A 17287-nucleotide genomic window follows, 5' to 3' on the forward strand; every position below is an offset into this window, starting at 1 on the left:
CTTAAGCCTAGCCCGCACTTGTGCCCAGGCCTTAAGCCTAGCCCGCACTTGTGCCCCCTGCCTTGATCCTAGCCAGCACTTGTGCCCAGGCCTTAAGCCTAGCCCGCACTTGTGCCCGGGCCTTAAGCCGAGCCCGCACTTGTGCCCAGGCCTTAAGCCGAGCCCGCACTTGTGCCCCTGCCTTGATCCTAGCCAGCACTTGTGCCCAGGCCTTAAGCCTAGCCCGCACTTGTGCCCAGGCCTTAAGCCTAGCCCGCACTTGTGCCCCCTGCCTTGATCCTAGCCAGCACTGCACTTATGCCCAGGCCTTAAGCCTAGCCTGCACTTGTGCCAAGGCCTTAAGCCTAGCCCGCACTTGTGCCCAGGCCTTAAGCCTAGCCCGCACTTGTGCCCAGGCCTTAAGCCTAGCCCGCACTTGTGCCCAGGCCTTAAGCCTAGCCCGCACTTGTGCCCAGGCCTTAAGCCTAGCCCGCACTTGTGCCCAGGCCTTAAGCCTAGCCCGCACTTGTGCCCAGGCCTTAAGCCAAGCCCGCACTTGTGCCCCTGCCTTAAGCCTAGCCCGCACTTGTGCCCCTGCCTTAAGCCTAGCCCGCACTTGTGCCCAGGCCTTAAGCCTAGCCCGCACTTGTGCCCAGGCCTTAAGCCTAGCCCGCACTTGTGCCCAGGCCTAAAGCCTAGCCCGCACTTGTGCCCAGGCCTTAAGCCTAGCCCGCACTTGTGCCCCGGCCTTAAGCCTAGCCCGCACTTGTGCCCCGGCCTTAAGCCTAGCCCGCACTTGTGCCCAGGCCTTAAGCCTAGCCCGCACTTGTCCTCAGGCCATAAGCCTAGCCCGCACTTGTGCCCCGGCCTTAAGCCTAGCCCGCACTTGTGCCCCGGCCTTAAGCCTAGCCCGCACTTGTGCCCCGGCCTTAAGCCTAGCCCGCACTTGTGCCCAGGCCTTAAGCCTAGCCCGCACTTGTGCCCAGGCCTTAAGCCTAGCCCGCACTTGTGCCCAGGCCTTAAGCCTAGCCCGCACTTGTGCCCCCTGCCTTGATCCTAGCCAGCACTTGTGCCCAGGCCTTAAGCCTAGCCCGCACTTGTGCCCAGGCCTTAAGCCTAGCCTGCACTTTTGAGCCCCTTGAATGCTTGTTTGTTTGTTTTTGTCTTCAGCTTCATGTTGGTTATGCACATAGGGCCAGCTTTACGCTCTTCGCTCTTGTCCCGTCTGAATGCGCATGCACGACTGTAATTGGGGAAGAAGGCATTACCCATTTACGGAGGACAGACAAGAAGTGCCTGGTCGCTTGGAGCATGGGGTTATGGAGAGGCTCCGCACTGTACAACAAAGGATCTAGTCCTAAATGTCCAAGTACAGAGTAGAGGGGTGAAAGCTAGCTCTTCACCCCTATGGGTGCCTAACCCTTTATGCAAAGAGTGCAAAGAGTTAGCTGAATGCCTTAAGCCTAGCCAGCACTTGTGCCCCCTGCCTTGATCCTGGCCAGCACTGCACTTGTGCCCATGCCGTAAGCCTAGCCCGCACTTGTGCCCAGGCCTTAAGCCTGGCTGGCACTTGTGCCCATGCCTTAAGCCTAGCCGGCACTTGTGGCCCCTGCCTTGATCCTAGCCAGCACTGCACTTGTGCCCAGGCCTTAAGCCTAGCCTGCACTTGTGCCCCGGCTTTAAGCCTAGCCCGCACTTGTGCCCCGGCCTTAAGCCTAACCCGCACTTGTGCCCAGGCCTTAAGCTTAGCCCGCACTTGTGCCCAGGCCTTAAGCCTAGCCCGCACTTGTGCCCCCTGCCTTGATCCTAGCCAGCACTGCACTTGTGCCCAGGCCTTAAGCCTAGCCTGCACTTGTGCCCAGGCCTTAAGCCTAGCCCGCACTTGTGCCCAGGCCTTAAGCCTAGCCCGCACTTGTGCCCAGGCCTTAAGCCTAGCCCGCACTTGTGCCCCGGCTTTAAGCTTAGCCCGCACTTGTGCCCCGGCTTTAAGCTTAGCCCGCACTTGTGCCCAGGCCTTAAGCCTAGCCCGCACTTGTGCCCCTGCCTTAAGCCGAGCCCGCACTTGTGTCCCTGCCTTAAGCCGAGCCCGCACTTGTGCCCCTGCCTTAAGCCTAGCCCGCACTTGTGCCCAGGCCTTAAGCCTAGCCCGCACTTGTGCCCAGGCCTTAAGCCTAGCCCGCACTTGTGCCCCTGCCTTAAGCCTAGCCCGCACTTGTGCCCCTGCCTTAAGCCTAGCCCGCACTTGTGCCCCTGCCTTAAGCCTAGCCCGCACTTGTGCCCAGACCTAAAGCCTAGCCCGCACTTGTGCCCAGGCCTTAAGCCTAGCCCGCACTTGTGCCCAGGCCTTAAGCCTAGCCCGCACTTGTGCCCAGGCCTTAAGCCTAGCCCGCTCTTGTGCCCAGGCCTTAAGCCTAGCCCGCACTTGTGCCCAGGCCTTAAGCCTAGCCCGCACTTGTGCCCCCTGCCTTGATCCTAGCCAGCACTTGTGCCGAGGCCTTAAGCCAAGCCCGCACTTGTGCCCCTGCCTTAAGCCTAGCCCGCACTTGTGCCCCTGCCTTAAGCCTAGCCCGCACTTGTGCCCAGGCCTTAAGCCTAGCCCGCACTTGTGCCCAGGGCTTAAGCCCAGCCCGCACTTGTGCCCAGGCCTTAAGCCTAGCCCGCACTTGTGCCCAGGCCTTAAGCCTAGCCCGCACTTGTGCCCAGGCCTTAAGCCTAGCCCGCACTTGTGCCCAGGCCTTAAGCCTAGCCCGCACTTGTGCCCAGGCCTTAAGCCTAGCCTGCACTTGTTCCCAGGCCTTAAGCCAAGCCCGCACTTGTGCCCCTGCCTTAAGCCTAGCCCGCACTTGTGCCCCTGCCTTAAGCCTAGCCCGCACTTGTGCCCAGGCCTTAAGCCTAGCCCGCACTTGTGCCCAGGCCTTAAGCCTAGCCCGCACTTGTGCCCAGGCCTTAAGCCTAGCCCGCACTTGTGCCCAGGCCTTAAGCCTAGCCCGCACTTGTGCCCAGGCCTTAAGCCTAGCCTGCACTTGTTCCCAGGCCTTAAGCCTAGCCTGCACTTGTGCCCAGGCCTTAAGCCTAGCCCGCACTTGTGCCCCCTGCCTTGATCCTAGCCAGCACTGCACTTGTGCCCAGGCCTTAAGCCTAGCCTGCACTTGTGCCCAGGCCTTAAGCCTAGCCCGCACTTGTGCCCAGGCCTTAAGCCTAGCCCGCACTTGTGCCCAGGCCTTAAGCCTAGCCCGCACTTGTGCCCAGGCCTTAAGCCTAGCCCGCACTTGTGCCACCTGCCTTGATCCTAGCCAGCACTTGTGCCCAGGCCTTAAGCCTAGCCCGCACTTGTGCCCAGGCCTTAAGCCTAGCCCGCACTTGTGCCCCCTGCCTTGATCCTAGCCAGCACTGCACTTATGCCCAGGCCTTAAGCCTAGCCTGCACTTGTGCCCAGGCCTTAAGCCTAGCCCGCACTTGTGCCCAGGCCTTAAGCCTAGCCCGCACTTGTGCCCAGGCCTTAAGCCTAGCCCGCACTTGTGCCCAGGCCTTAAGCCTAGCCCGCACTTGTGCCCAGGCCTTAAGCCTAGCCCGCACTTGTGCCCCCTGCCTTGATCCTAGCCAGCACTTGTGCCCAGGCCTTAAGCCTAGCCCGCACTTGAGCCCAGGCCTTAAGCCAAGCCCGCACTTGTGCCCCTGCCTTAAGCCTAGCCCGCACTTGTGCCCCTGCCTTAAGCCTAGCCCGCACTTGTGCCCAGGCCTTAAGCCTAGCCCGCACTTGTGCCCAGGCCTTAAGCCTAGCCCGCACTTGTGCCCAGGCCTAAAGCCTAGCCCGCACTTGTGCCCAGGCCTTAAGCCTAGCCCGCACTTGTGCCCAGGCCTTAAGCCTAGCCCGCACTTGTGCCCTGGCCTTAAGCCTAGCCCGCACTTGTGCCCCGGCCTTAAGCCTAGCCCGCACTTGTGCCCCGGCCTTAAGCCTAGCCCGCACTTGTGCCCCGGCCTTAAGCCTAGCCCGCACTTGTGCCCCGGCCTTAAGCCTAGCCCGCACTTGTGCCCCGGCCTTAAGCCTAGCCCGCACTTGTGCCCCGGCCTTAAGCCTAGCCCGCACTTGTGCCCCGGCCTTAAGCCTAGCCCGCACTTGTGCCCAGGCCTTAAGCCTAGCCCGCACTTGTGCCCAGGCCTTAAGCCTAGCCCGCACTTGTGCCCAGGCCTTAAGCCTAGCCCGCACTTGTGCCCAGGCCTTAAGCCTAGCCCGCACTTGTGCCCCCTGCCTTGATCCTAGCCAGCACTTGTGCCAAGGCCTTAAGCCTAGCCCGCACTTGTGCCCAGGCCTTAAGCCTAGCCCGCACTTGTGCCCCTGCCTTAAGCCTAGCCCGCACTTGTGCCCAGGCCTTAAGCCTAGCCCGCACTTGTGCCCAGGCCTTAAGCCTAGCCCGCACTTGTGCCCAGGCCTTAAGCCTAGCCCGCACTTGTGCCCAGGCCTTAAGCCTAGCCCGCACTTGTGCCCCCTGCCTTGATCCTAGCCAGCACTTGTGCCCAGGCCTTAAGCCTAGCCTGCACTTGTGCCCCTGCCTTAAGCCTAGCCCGCACTTGTGCCCCGGCCTTAAGCCTAGCCCGCACTTGTGCCCCGGCCTTAAGCCTAACCCGCACTTGTGCCCAGGCCTTAAGCCTAGCCCGCACTTGTGCCCCGGCTTTAAGCCTAGCCCGCACTTGTGCCCCGGCTTTAAGCTTAGCCCGCACTTGTGCCCCGGCTTTAAGCTTAGCCCACACTTGTGCCCAGGCCTTAAGCCTAGCCCGCACTTGTGCCCAGGCCTTAAGCCTAGCCCGCACTTGTGCCCCCTGCCTTGATCCTAGCCAGCACTTGTGCCCAGGCCTTAAGCCTAGCCCGCACTTGTGCCCAGGCCTTAAGCCAAGCCCGCACTTGTGCCCCTGCCTTAAGCCTAGCCCGCACTTGTGCCCCTGCCTTAAGCCTAGCCCGCACTTGTGTCCAGGCCGCACTTGTGCCCAGGCCTTAAGCCTAGCCCGCACTTGTGGCCAGGCCTTAAGCCTAGCCCGCACTTGTGCCCAGGCCTTAAGCCTAGCCCGCACTTGTGCCCAGGCCTTAAGCCTAGCCCGCACTTGTGCCCAGGCCTTAAGCCTAGCCCGCACTTGTGCCCCCTGCCTTGATCCTAGCCAGCACTTGTGCCCAGGCCTTAAGCCTAGCCCGCACTTGTGCCCAGGCCTTAAGCCTAGCCTACACTTTTGAGCCCCTTGAATGCTTGTTTGTTTTTGTCTTCAGCTTCATGTTGGTTATGCACATAGGGCCAGCTTTACGCTCTTCGCTCTTGTCCCGTCTGAATGCGCATGCACGACTTTAATTGGGGAATAAGGCATTACCCATTTACGGAGGACAGACAAGAAGTGCCTGGTCGCTTGGAGCATGGGGTTATGGAGAGGCTCCGCACTTTACAACAAAGGATCTAGTCCTAAATGTCCAAGTACAGAGTAGAGGGGTGAAAGCTAGCTCTTCACCCCTATGGGTGCCTAACCCTTTATGCAAAGAGTGCAAAGAGTTAGCTGAATGCCTTAAGCCTAGCCAGCACTTGTGCCCCCTGCCTTGATCCTGGCCAGCACTGCACTTGTGCCCATGCCGTAAGCCTAGCCCACACTTGTGCCCAGGCCTTAAGCCTAGCCCGCACTTGTGCCCAGGCCTTAAGCCTGGCTGGCACTTGTGCCCATGCCTTAAGCCTAGCCGGCACTTGTGGCCCCTGCCTTGATCCTAGCAGCACTGCACTTGTGCCCAGGCCTTAAGCCTAGCCTGCACTTGTGCCCAGGCCTTAAGCCTAGCCCGCACTTGTGCCCCGGCCTTAAGCCTAGCCCGCACTTGTGCCCCGGCCTTAAGCCTAGCCCGCACTTGTGCCCCGGCCTTAAGCCTAGCCCGCACTTGTGCCCAGGCCTTAAGCCTAGCCCGCACTTGTGCCCCGGCCTTAAGCCTAGCCCGCACTTGTGCCCCGGCCTTAAGCCTAGCCCGCACTTGTGCCCCGGCCTTAAGCCTAGCCCGCACTTGTGCCCCGGCCTTAAGCCTAGCCCGCACTTGTGCCCCGGCCTTAAGTCTAACCCGCACTTGTGCCCAGGCCTTAAGCCTAGCCCGCACTTGTACCCAGGCCTTAAGCCTAGCCCGCACTTGTGCCCCGGCCTTAAGCCTAGCCCGCACTTGTGCCCTGGCCTTAAGCCTAGCCCGCACTTGTGCCCCGGCCTTAAGCCTAGCCCGCACTTGTGCCCCGGCCTTAAGCCTAGCCCGCACTTGTGCCCATGCCTTAAGCCTAACCCGCACTTGTGCCCAGGCCTTAAGCCTAGCCCGCACTTGTGCCCCGGCTTTAAGCTTAGCCCGCACTTGTGCCCCGGCTTTAAGCTTAGCCCGCACTTGTGCCCCGGCTTTAAGCTTAGCCCGCACTTGTGCCCCGGCTTTAAGCTTAGCCCGCACTTGTGCCCCGGCTTTAAGCTTAGCCCGCACTTGTGCCCAGGCCTTAAGCCTAGCCCGCACTTGTGCCTCGGCCTTAAGCCGAGCCCGCACTTGTGCCTCGGCCTTAAGCCGAGCCCGCACTTGTGCCCCTGCCTTAAGCCTAGCCCGCACTTGTGCCCCTGCCTTAAGCCTAGCCCACACTTGTGCCCAGGCCTTAAGCCTAGCCCGCACTTGTGCCCAGGCCTTAAGCCTAGCCCGCACTTGTGCCCAGGCCTAAAGCCTAGCCCGCACTTGTGCCCAGGCCTTAAGCCTAGCCCGCACTTGTGCCCTGGCCTTAAGCCTAGCCCGCACTTGTGCCCTGGCCTTAAGCCTAGCCCGCACTTGTGCCCAGGCCTTAAGCCTAGCCCGCACTTGTCCTCAGGCCATAAGCCTAGCCCGCACTTGTGCCCCGGCCTTAAGCCTAGCCCGCACTTGTGCCCCGGCCTTAAGCCTAGCCCGCACTTGTGCCCCGGCCTTAAGCCTAGCCCACACTTGTGCCCAGGCCTTAAGCCTAGCCCGCACTTGTGCCCAGGCCTTAAGCCTAGCCCGCACTTGTGCCCAGGCCTTAAACCTAGCCCGCACTTGTGCCCAGGCCTTAAGCCTAGCCTGCACTTGTGCCCCCTGCCTTGATCCTAGCCAGCACTTGTGCCAAGGCCTTAAGCCTAGCCCGCACTTGTGCCCAGGCCTTAAGCCTAGCCTGCACTTTTGAGCCCCTTGAATGCTTGTTTGTTTGTTTTTGTCTTCAGCTTCATGTTGGTTATGCACATAGGGCCAGCTTTACGCTCTTCGCTCTTGTCCCGTCTGAATGCGCATGCACGACTGTAATTGGGGAAGAAGGCATTACCCATTTACGGAGGACAGACAAGAAGTGCCTGGTCGCTTGGAGCATGGGGTTATGGAGAGGCTCCGCACTGTACAACAAAGGATCTAGTCCTAAATGTCCAAGTACAGAGTAGAGGGGTGAAAGCTAGCTCTTCACCCCTATGGGTGCCTAACCCTTTATGCAAAGAGTGCAAAGAGTTAGCTGAATGCCTTAAGCCTAGCCAGCACTTGTGCCCAGGCCTTAAGCCTAGCCCGCACTTGTGCCCAGGCCTTAAGCCTAGCCCGCACTTGTGCCCAGGCCTTAAGCCTAGCCCGCACTTGTGCCCAGGCCTTAAGCCTAGCCCGCACTTGTGCCCAGGCCTTAAGCCTAGCCCGCACTTGTGCCCAGGCCTTAAGCCTAGCCCGCACTTGTGCCCCCTGCCTTGATCCTAGCCAGCACTTGTGCCCAGGCCTTAAGCCAAGCCCGCACTTGTGCCCAGGCCTTAAGCCTAGCCCGCACTTGTGCCCAGGCCTTAAGCCTAGCCCGCACTTGTGCCCAGGCCTTAAGCCTAGCCCGCACTTGTGCCCAGGCCTTAAGCCTAGCCCGCACTTGTGCCCAGGCCTTAAGCCTAGCCCGCACTTGTGCCCAGGCCTTAAGCCTAACCCGCACTTGTGCCCAGGCCTTAAGCCTAGCCCGCACTTGTGCCCAGGCCTTAAGCCTAGCCCGCACTTGTGCCCAGGCCTTAAGCCTAGCCCGCACTTGTGCCCAGGCCTTAAGCCTAGCCCGCACTTGTGCCCAGGCCTTAAGCCTAGCCCGCACTTGTGCCCAGGCCTTAAGCCTAGCCCGCACTTGTGCCCAGGCCTTAAGCCTAACCCGCACTTGTGCCCAGGCCTTAAGCCTAGCCCGCACTTGTGCCCAGGCCTTAAGCCTAGCCCGCACTTGTGCCCAGGCCTTAAGCCTAGCCCGCACTTGTGCCCAGGCCTTAAGCCTAGCCAGCACTTGTGCCCCCTGCCTTGATCCTGGCCAGCACTGCACTTGTGCCCATGCCTTAAGCCTGGCTGGCACTTGTGCCCATGCCTTAAGCCTAGCCGGCACTTGTGGCCCCTGCCTTGATCCTAGCCAGCACTGCACTTGTGCCCAGGCCTTAAGCCTAGCCTGCACTTGTGCCCAGGCCTTAAGCCTAGCCTGCACTTGTGCCCCGGCCTTAAGCCTAGCCCGCACTTGTGTCCAGGCCTTAAGCCTAGCCCGCACTTGTGCCCAGGCCTTAAGCCTAGCCCGCACTTGTGCCCAGGCCTTAAGCCTAGCCCGCACTTGTGCCCAGGCCTTAAGCCTAGCCCGCACTTGTGCCCAGGCCTTAAGCCTAACCCGCACTTGTGCCCAGGCCTTAAGCCTAGCCCGCACTTGTGCCCAGGCCTTAAGCCTAGCCCGCACTTGTGCCCAGGCCTTAAGCCTAGCCCGCACTTGTGCCCAGGCCTTAAGCCTAGCCTGCACTTGTGCCCCCTGCCTTGATCCTAGCCAGCACTGCACTTATGCCCAGGCCTTAAGCCTAGCCTGCACTTGTGCCCAGGCCTTAAGCCTAGCCCGCACTTGTGCCCAGGCCTTAAGCCTAGCCCGCACTTGTGCCCAGGCCTTAAGCCTAGCCCGCACTTGTGCCCAGGCCTTAAGCCTAGCCCGCACTTGTGCCCAGGCCTTAAGCCTAGCCCGCACTTGTGCCCAGGCCTTAAGCCTAGCCCGCACTTGTGCCCAGGCCTTAAGCCTAGCCCGCACTTGTGCCCAGGCCTTAAGCCTAGCCCGCACTTGTGCCCAGGCCTTAAGCCTAGCCCGCACTTGTGCCCAGGCCTTGATCCTAGCCCGCACTTGTGCCCAGGCCTTAAGCCTAGCCCGCACTTGTGCCCAGGCCTTAAGCCTAGCCCGCACTTGTGCCCCCTGCCTTGATCCTAGCCAGCACTTGTGCCCAGGCCTTAAGCCTAGCCCGCACTTGTGCCCCTGCCTTAAGCCTAGCCCGCACTTGTGCCCCTGCCTTAAGCCTAGCCCGCACTTGTGCCCCTGCCTTAAGCCTAGCCCGCACTTGTGCCCCCTGCCTTGATCCTAGCCAGCACTTGTGCCCAGGCCTTAAGCCTAGCCTGCACTTGTGCCCAGGCCTTAAGCCTAGCCTGCACTTTTGAGCCCCTTGAATGCTTGTTTGTTTGTTTTTGTCTTCAGCTTCATGTTGGTTATGCACATAGGGCCAGCTTTACGCTCTTCGCTCTTGTCCCGTCTGAATGCGCATGCACGACTGTAATTGGGGAAGAAGGCATTACCCATTTACGGAGGACAGACAAGAAGTGCCTGGTCGCTTGGAGCATGGGGTTATGGAGAGGCTCCGCACTGTACAACAAAGGATCTAGTCCTAAATGTCCAAGTACAGAGTAGAGGGGTGAAAGCTAGCTCTTCACCCCTATGGGTGCCTAACCCTTTATGCAAAGAGTGCAAAGAGTTAGCTGAATGCCTTAAGCCTAGCCAGCACTTGTGCGCCCTGCCTTGATCCTGGCCAGCACTGCACTTGTGCCCATGCCTTAAGCCTGGCTGGCACTTGTGCCCATGCCTTAAGCCTAGCCGGCACTTGTGGCCCCTGCCTTGATCCTAGCCAGCACTGCACTTGTGCCCAGGCCTTAAGCCTAGCCTGCACTTGTGCCCCGGCCTTAAGCCTAGCCCACACTTGTGTCCAGGCCTTAGGCCTAGCCCGCACTTGTGCCCAGGCCTTAAGCCTAGCCCGCACTTGTGCCCAGGCCTTAAGCCTAGCCCGCACTTGTGCCCCGGCCTTAAGCCTAACCCGCACTTGTGCCCAGGCCTTAAGCCTAGCCCGCACTTGTGCCCAGGCCTTAAGCCTAGCCGGCACTTGTGGCCCCTGCCTTGATCCTAGCCAGCACTGCACTTGTGCCCAGGCCTTAAGCCTAGCCCGCACTTGTGCCCAGGCCTTAAGCCTAGCCCGCACTTGTGCCCAGGCCTTAAGCCTAGCCCGCACTTGTGCCCAGGCCTTAAGCCTAGCCCGCACTTGTGCCCCGGCCTTAAGCCTAACCCGCACTTGTGCCCAGGCCTTAAGCCTAGCCCGCACTTGTGCCCAGGCCTTAAGCCTAGCCCGCACTTGTGCCCAGGCCTTAAGCTTAGCCCGCACTTGTGCCCCGGCTTTAAGCTTAGCCCGCACTTGTGCCCAGGCCTTAAGCCTAGCCCGCACTTGTGCCCAGGCCTTAAGCCTAGCCCGCACTTGTGCCCAGGCCTTAAGCCTAGCCCGCACTTGTGCCCAGGCCTTAAGCCTAGCCCGCACTTGTGCCCAGGCCTTAAGCCTAGCCCGCACTTGTGCCCAGGCCTTAAGCCTAGCCCGCACTTGTGCCCCGGCCTTAAGCCGAGCCCGCACTTGTGCCCCAGCCTTAAGCCGAGCCCGCACTTGTGCCCCGGCCTTAAGCCGAGCCCGCACTTGTGCCCCGGCCTTAAGCTTAGCCCGCACTTGTGCCCAGGCCTTAAGCCTAGCCCGCACTTGTCCTCAGGCCATAAGCCTAGCCCGCACTTGTGCCCCGGCCTTATGCCTAGCCCGCACTTGTGCCCCTGCCTTAAGCCGAGCCCGCACTTGTGCCCCTGCCTTAAGCCGAGCCCGCACTTGTGCCCCTGCCTTAAGCCGAGCCCGCACTTGTGCCCCTGCCTTAAGCCGAGCCCGCACTTGTGCCCCTGCCTTAAGCCTAGCCCGCACTTGTGCCCAGGCCTTAAGCCTAGCCCGCACTTGTGCCCAGGCCTTAAGCCTAGCCCGCACTTGTGCCCAGGCCTTAAGCCTAGCCCGCACTTGTGCCCAGGCCTAAAGCCTAGCCCGCACTTGTGCCCAGGCCTTAAGCCTAGCCCGCACTTGTGCCCAGGCCTTAAGCCTAGCCCGCACTTGTGCCCAGGCCTTAAGCCTAGCCCGCGCTTGTGCCCAGGCCTTAAGCCTAGCCCGCACTTGTGCCCCGGCCTTAAGCCTAGCCCGCACTTGTGCCCAGGCCTTAAGCCTAGCCCGCACTTGTGCCCAGGCCTTAAGCCTAGCCCGCACTTGTGCCCAGGCCTTAAGCCTAGCCCGCACTTGTGCCCAGGCCTTAAGCCTAGCCCGCACTTGTGCCCAGGCCTTAAGCCTAGCCCGCACTTGTGCCCCCTGCCTTGATCCTAGCCAGCACTTGTGCCCAGGCCTTAAGCCAAGCCCGCACTTGTGCCCAGGCCTTAAGCCTAGCCCGCACTTGTGCCCCTGCCTTAAGCCTAGCCCGCACTTGTGTCCAGGCCTTAAGCCTAGCCCGCACTTGTGCCCAGGCCTTAAGCCTAGCCCGCACTTGTGCCCAGGCCTTAAGCCTAGCCCGCACTTGTGCCCAGGCCTTAAGCCTAGCCCGCACTTGTGCCCAGGCCTTAAGCCTAGCCCGCACTTGTGCCCTGGCCTTAAGCCTAGCCCGCACTTGTGCCCTGGCCTTAAGCCTAGCCCGCACTTGTGCCCTGGCCTTAAGCCTAGCCCGCACTTGTCCTCAGGCCATAAGCCTAGCCCGCACTTGTGCCCCGGCCTTAAGCCTAGCCCGCACTTGTGCCCCGGCCTTAAGCCTAGCCCGCACTTGTGCCCCGGCCTTAAGCCTAGCCCGCACTTGTGCCCAGGCCTTAAGCCTAGCCCGCACTTGTGCCCAGGCCTTAAGCCTAGCCTGCACTTTTGAGCCCCTTGAATGCTTGTTTGTTTGTTTTTGTCTTCAGCTTCATGTTGGTTATGCACATAGGGCCAGCTTTACGCTCTTCGCTCTTGTCCCGTCTGAATGCGCATGCACGACTGTAATTGGGGAAGAAGGCATTACCCATTTACGGAGGACAGACAAGAAGTGCCTGGTCGCTTGGAGCATGGGGTTATGGAGAGGCTCCGCACTGTACAACAAAGGATCTAGTCCTAAATGTCCAAGTACAGAGTAGAGGGGTGAAAGCTAGCTCTTCACCCCTATGGGTGCCTAACCCTTTATGCAAAGAGTGCAAAGAGTTAGCTGAATGCCTTAAGCCTAGCCAGCACTTGTGCCCCCTGCCTTGATCCTGGCCAGCACTGCACTTGTGCCCATGCCTTAAGCCTGGCTGGCACTTGTGCCCATGCCTTAAGCCTAGCCGGCACTTGTGGCCCCTGCCTTGATCCTAGCCAGCACTGCACTTGTGCCCAGGCCTTAAGCCTAGCCTGCACTTGTGCCCCGGCCTTAAGCCTAGCCCGCACTTGTGCCCAGGCCTTAAGCCTAGCCCGCACTTGTGCCCAGGCCTTAAGCCTAGCCCGCACTTGTGCCCAGGCCTTAAGCCTAGCCCGCACTTGTGCCCAGGCCTTAAGCCTAGCCGGCACTTGTGGCCCCTGCCTTGATCCTAGCCAGCACTGCACTTGTGCCCAGGCCTTAAGCCTAGCCTGCACTTGTGCCCAGGCCTTAAGCCTAGCCCGAACTTGTGCCCAGGCCTTAAGCCTAGCCCGCACTTGTGCCCAGGCCTTAAACCTAGCCCGCACTTGTGCCCAGGCCTTAAGCCTAGCCCGCACTTGTGCCCAGGCCTTAAGCCTAGCCCGCACTTGTGCCCAGGCCTTAAGCCTAGCCCGCACTTGTGCCCAGGACTTAAGCCTAGCCCGCACTTGTGCCCCTGCCTTGATCCTAGCCAGCACTTGTGCCCAGGCCTTAAGCCTAGCCCGCACTTGTGCCCAGGCCTTAAGCCAAGCCCGCACTTGTGCCCCTGCCTTAAGCCTAGCCCACACTTGTGCCCCTGCCTTAAGCCTAGCCCGCACTTGTGCCCAGGCCTTAAGCATAGCCCGCACTTGTGCCCAGGCCTTAAGCCTGGCCCGCACTTGTGCCCAGGCCTAAAGCCTAGCCCGCACTTGTGCCCAGGCCTTAAGCCTAGCCCGCACTTGTGCCCAGGCCTTAAGCCTAGCCCGCACTTGTCCTCAGGCCATAAGCCTAGCCCGCACTTGTGCCCCGGCCTTAAGCCTAGCCCGCACTTGTGCCCCGGCCTTAAGCCTAGCCCGCACTTGTGCCCCGGCCTTAAGCCTAGCCCGCACTTGTGCCCAGGCCTTAAGCCTAGCCCGCACTTGTGCCCAGGCCTTAAGCCTAGCCCGCACTTGTGCCTCGGCCTTAAGCCGAGCCCGCACTTGTGCCTCGGCCTTAAGCCGAGCCCGCACTTGTGCCCCTGCCTTAAGCCTAGCCCGCACTTGTGCCCCTGCCTTAAGCCTAGCCCACACTTGTGCCCAGGCCTTAAGCCTAGCCCGCACTTGTGCCCAGGCCTTAAGCCTAGCCCGCACTTGTGCCCAGGCCTAAAGCCTAGCCCGCACTTGTGCCCAGGCCTTAAGCCTAGCCCGCACTTGTGCCCTGGCCTTAAGCCTAGCCCGCACTTGTGCCCTGGCCTTAAGCCTAGCCCGCACTTGTGCCCAGGCCTTAAGCCTAGCCCGCACTTGTCCTCAGGCCATAAGCCTAGCCCGCACTTGTGCCCCGGCCTTAAGCCTAGCCCGCACTTGTGCCCCGGCCTTAAGCCTAGCCCGCACTTGTGCCCCGGCCTTAAGCCTAGCCCGCACTTGTGCCCAGGCCTTAAGCCTAGCCCGCACTTGTGCCCAGGCCTTAAGCCTAGCCCGCACTTGTGCCCAGTCCTTAAACCTAGCCCGCACTTGTGCCCAGGCCTTAAGCCTAGCCTGCACTTGTGCCCCCTGCCTTGATCCTAGCCAGCACTTGTGCCAAGGCCTTAAGCCTAGCCCGCACTTGTGCCCAGGCCTTAAGCCTAGCCTGCACTTTTGAGCCCCTTGAATGCTTGTTTGTTTGTTTTTGTCTTCAGCTTCATGTTGGTTATGCACATAGGGCCAGCTTTACGCTCTTCGCTCTTGTCCCGTCTGAATGCGCATGCACGACTGTAATTGGGGAAGAAGGCATTACCCATTTACGGAGGACAGACAAGAAGTGCCTGGTCGCTTGGAGCATGGGGTTATGGAGAGGCTCCGCACTGTACAACAAAGGATCTAGTCCTAAATGTCCAAGTACAGAGTAGAGGGGTGAAAGCTAGCTCTTCACCCCTATGGGTGCCTAACCCTTTATGCAAAGAGTGCAAAGAGTTAGCTGAATGCCTTAAGCCTAGCCAGCACTTGTGCCCAGGCCTTAAGCCTAGCCCGCACTTGTGCCCAGGCCTTAAGCCTAGCCCGCACTTGTGCCCAGGCCTTAAGCCTAGCCCGCACTTGTGCCCAGGCCTTAAGCCTAGCCCGCACTTGTGCCCAGGCCTTAAGCCTAGCCCGCACTTGTGCCCAGGCCTTAAGCCTAGCCCGCACTTGTGCCCCCTGCCTTGATCCTAGCCAGCACTTGTGCCCAGGCCTTAAGCCAAGCCCGCACTTGTGCCCAGGCCTTAAGCCTAGCCCGCACTTGTGCCCAGGCCTTAAGCCTAGCCCGCACTTGTGCCCAGGCCTTAAGCCTAGCCCGCACTTGTGCCCAGGCCTTAAGCCTAGCCCGCACTTGTGCCCAGGCCTTAAGCCTAGCCCGCACTTGTGCCCAGGCCTTAAGCCTAACCCGCACTTGTGCCCAGGCCTTAAGCCTAGCCCGCACTTGTGCCCAGGCCTTAAGCCTAGCCCGCACTTGTGCCCAGGCCTTAAGCCTAGCCCGCACTTGTGCCCAGGCCTTAAGCCTAGCCCGCACTTGTGCCCAGGCCTTAAGCCTAGCCCGCACTTGTGCCCAGGCCTTAAGCCTAGCCCGCACTTGTGCCCAGGCCTTAAGCCTAACCCGCACTTGTGCCCAGGCCTTAAGCCTAGCCCGCACTTGTGCCCAGGCCTTAAGCCTAGCCCGCACTTGTGCCCAGGCCTTAAGCCTAGCCCGCACTTGTGCCCAGGCCTTAAGCCTAGCCAGCACTTGTGCCCCCTGCCTTGATCCTGGCCAGCACTGCACTTGTGCCCATGCCTTAAGCCTGGCTGGCACTTGTGCCCATGCCTTAAGCCTAGCCGGCACTTGTGGCCCCTGCCTTGATCCTAGCCAGCACTGCACTTGTGCCCAGGCCTTAAGCCTAGCCTGCACTTGTGCCCAGGCCTTAAGCCTAGCCTGCACTTGTGCCCCGGCCTTAAGCCTAGCCCGCACTTGTGTCCAGGCCTTAAGCCTAGCCCGCACTTGTGCCCAGGCCTTAAGCCTAGCCCGCACTTGTGCCCAGGCCTTAAGCCTAGCCCGCACTTGTGCCCAGGCCTTAAGCCTAGCCCGCACTTGTGCCCAGGCCTTAAGCCTAACCCGCACTTGTGCCCAGGCCTTAAGCCTAGCCCGCACTTGTGCCCAGGCCTTAAGCCTAGCCCGCACTTGTGCCCAGGCCTTAAGCCTAGCCCGCACTTGTGCCCAGGCCTTAAGCCTAGCCCGCACTTGTGCCCCCTGCCTTGATCCTAGCCAGCACTGCACTTATGCCCAGGCCTTAAGCCTAGCCTGCACTTGTGCCCAGGCCTTAAGCCTAGCCCGCACTTGTGCCCAGGCCTTAAGCCTAGCCCGCACTTGTGCCCAGGCCTTAAGCCTAGCCCGCACTTGTGCCCAGGCCTTAAGCCTAGCCCGCACTTGTGCCCAGGCCTTAAGCCTAGCCCGCACTTGTGCCCAGGCCTTAAGCCTAGCCCGCACTTGTGCCCAGGCCTTAAGCCTAGCCCGCACTTGTGCCCAGGCCTTAAGCCTAGCCCGCACTTGTGCCCAGGCCTTAAGCCTAGCCCGCACTTGTGCCCAGGCCTTGATCCTAGCCCGCACTTGTGCCCAGGCCTTAAGCCTAGCCCGCACTTGTGCCCAGGCCTTAAGCCTAGCCCGCACTTGTGCCCCCTGCCTTGATCCTAGCCAGCACTTGTGCCCAGGCCTTAAGCCTAGCCCGCACTTGTGCCCCTGCCTTAAGCCTAGCCCGCACTTGTGCCCCTGCCTTAAGCCTAGCCCGCACTTGTGCCCCTGCCTTAAGCCTAGCCCGCACTTGTGCCCCCTGCCTTGATCCTAGCCAGCACTTGTGCCCAGGCCTTAAGCCTAGCCTGCACTTGTGCCCAGGCCTTAAGCCTAGCCTGCACTTTTGAGCCCCTTGAATGCTTGTTTGTTTGTTTTTGTCTTCAGCTTCATGTTGGTTATGCACATAGGGCCAGCTTTACGCTCTTCGCTCTTGTCCCGTCTGAATGCGCATGCACGACTGTAATTGGGGAAGAAGGCATTACCCATTTACGGAGGACAGACAAGAAGTGCCTGGTCGCTTGGAGCATGGGGTTATGGAGAGGCTCCGCACTGTACAACAAAGGATCTAGTCCTAAATGTCCAAGTACAGAGTAGAGGGGTGAAAGCTAGCTCTTCACCCCTATGGGTGCCTAACCCTTTATGCAAAGAGTGCAAAGAGTTAGCTGAATGCCTTAAGCCTAGCCAGCACTTGTGCGCCCTGCCTTGATCCTGGCCAGCACTGCACTTGTGCCCATGCCTTAAGCCTGGCTGGCACTTGTGCCCATGCCTTAAGCCTAGCCGGCACTTGTGGCCCCTGCCTTGATCCTAGCCAGCACTGCACTTGTGCCCAGGCCTTAAGCCTAGCCTGCACTTGTGCCCCGGCCTTAAGCCTAGCCCACACTTGTGTCCAGGCCTTAGGCCTAGCCCGCACTTGTGCCCAGGCCTTAAGCCTAGCCCGCACTTGTGCCCAGGCCTTAAGCCTAGCCCGCACTTGTGCCCCGGCCTTAAGCCTAACCCGCACTTGTGCCCAGGCCTTAAGCCTAGCCCGCACTTGTGCCCAGGCCTTAAGCCTAGCCGGCACTTGTGGCCCCTGCCTTGATCCTAGCCAGCACTGCACTTGTGCCCAGGCCTTAAGCCTAGCCCGCACTTGTGCCCAGGCCTTAAGCCTAGCCCGCACTTGTGCCCAGGCCTTAAGCCTAGCCCGCACTTGTGCCCAGGCCTTAAGCCTAGCCCGCACTTGTGCCCCGGCCTTAAGCCTAACCCGCACTTGTGCCCAGGCCTTAAGCCTAGCCCGCACTTGTGCCCAGGCCTTAAGCCTAGCCCGCACTTGTGCCCAGGCCTTAAGCTTAGCCCGCACTTGTGCCCCGGCTTTAAGCTTAGCCCGCACTT

Source organism: Ranitomeya imitator, unplaced genomic scaffold (genome assembly GCF_032444005.1).
Source record: "Ranitomeya imitator isolate aRanImi1 unplaced genomic scaffold, aRanImi1.pri SCAFFOLD_29, whole genome shotgun sequence".
NCBI lineage: Eukaryota > Metazoa > Chordata > Amphibia > Anura > Dendrobatidae > Ranitomeya > Ranitomeya imitator.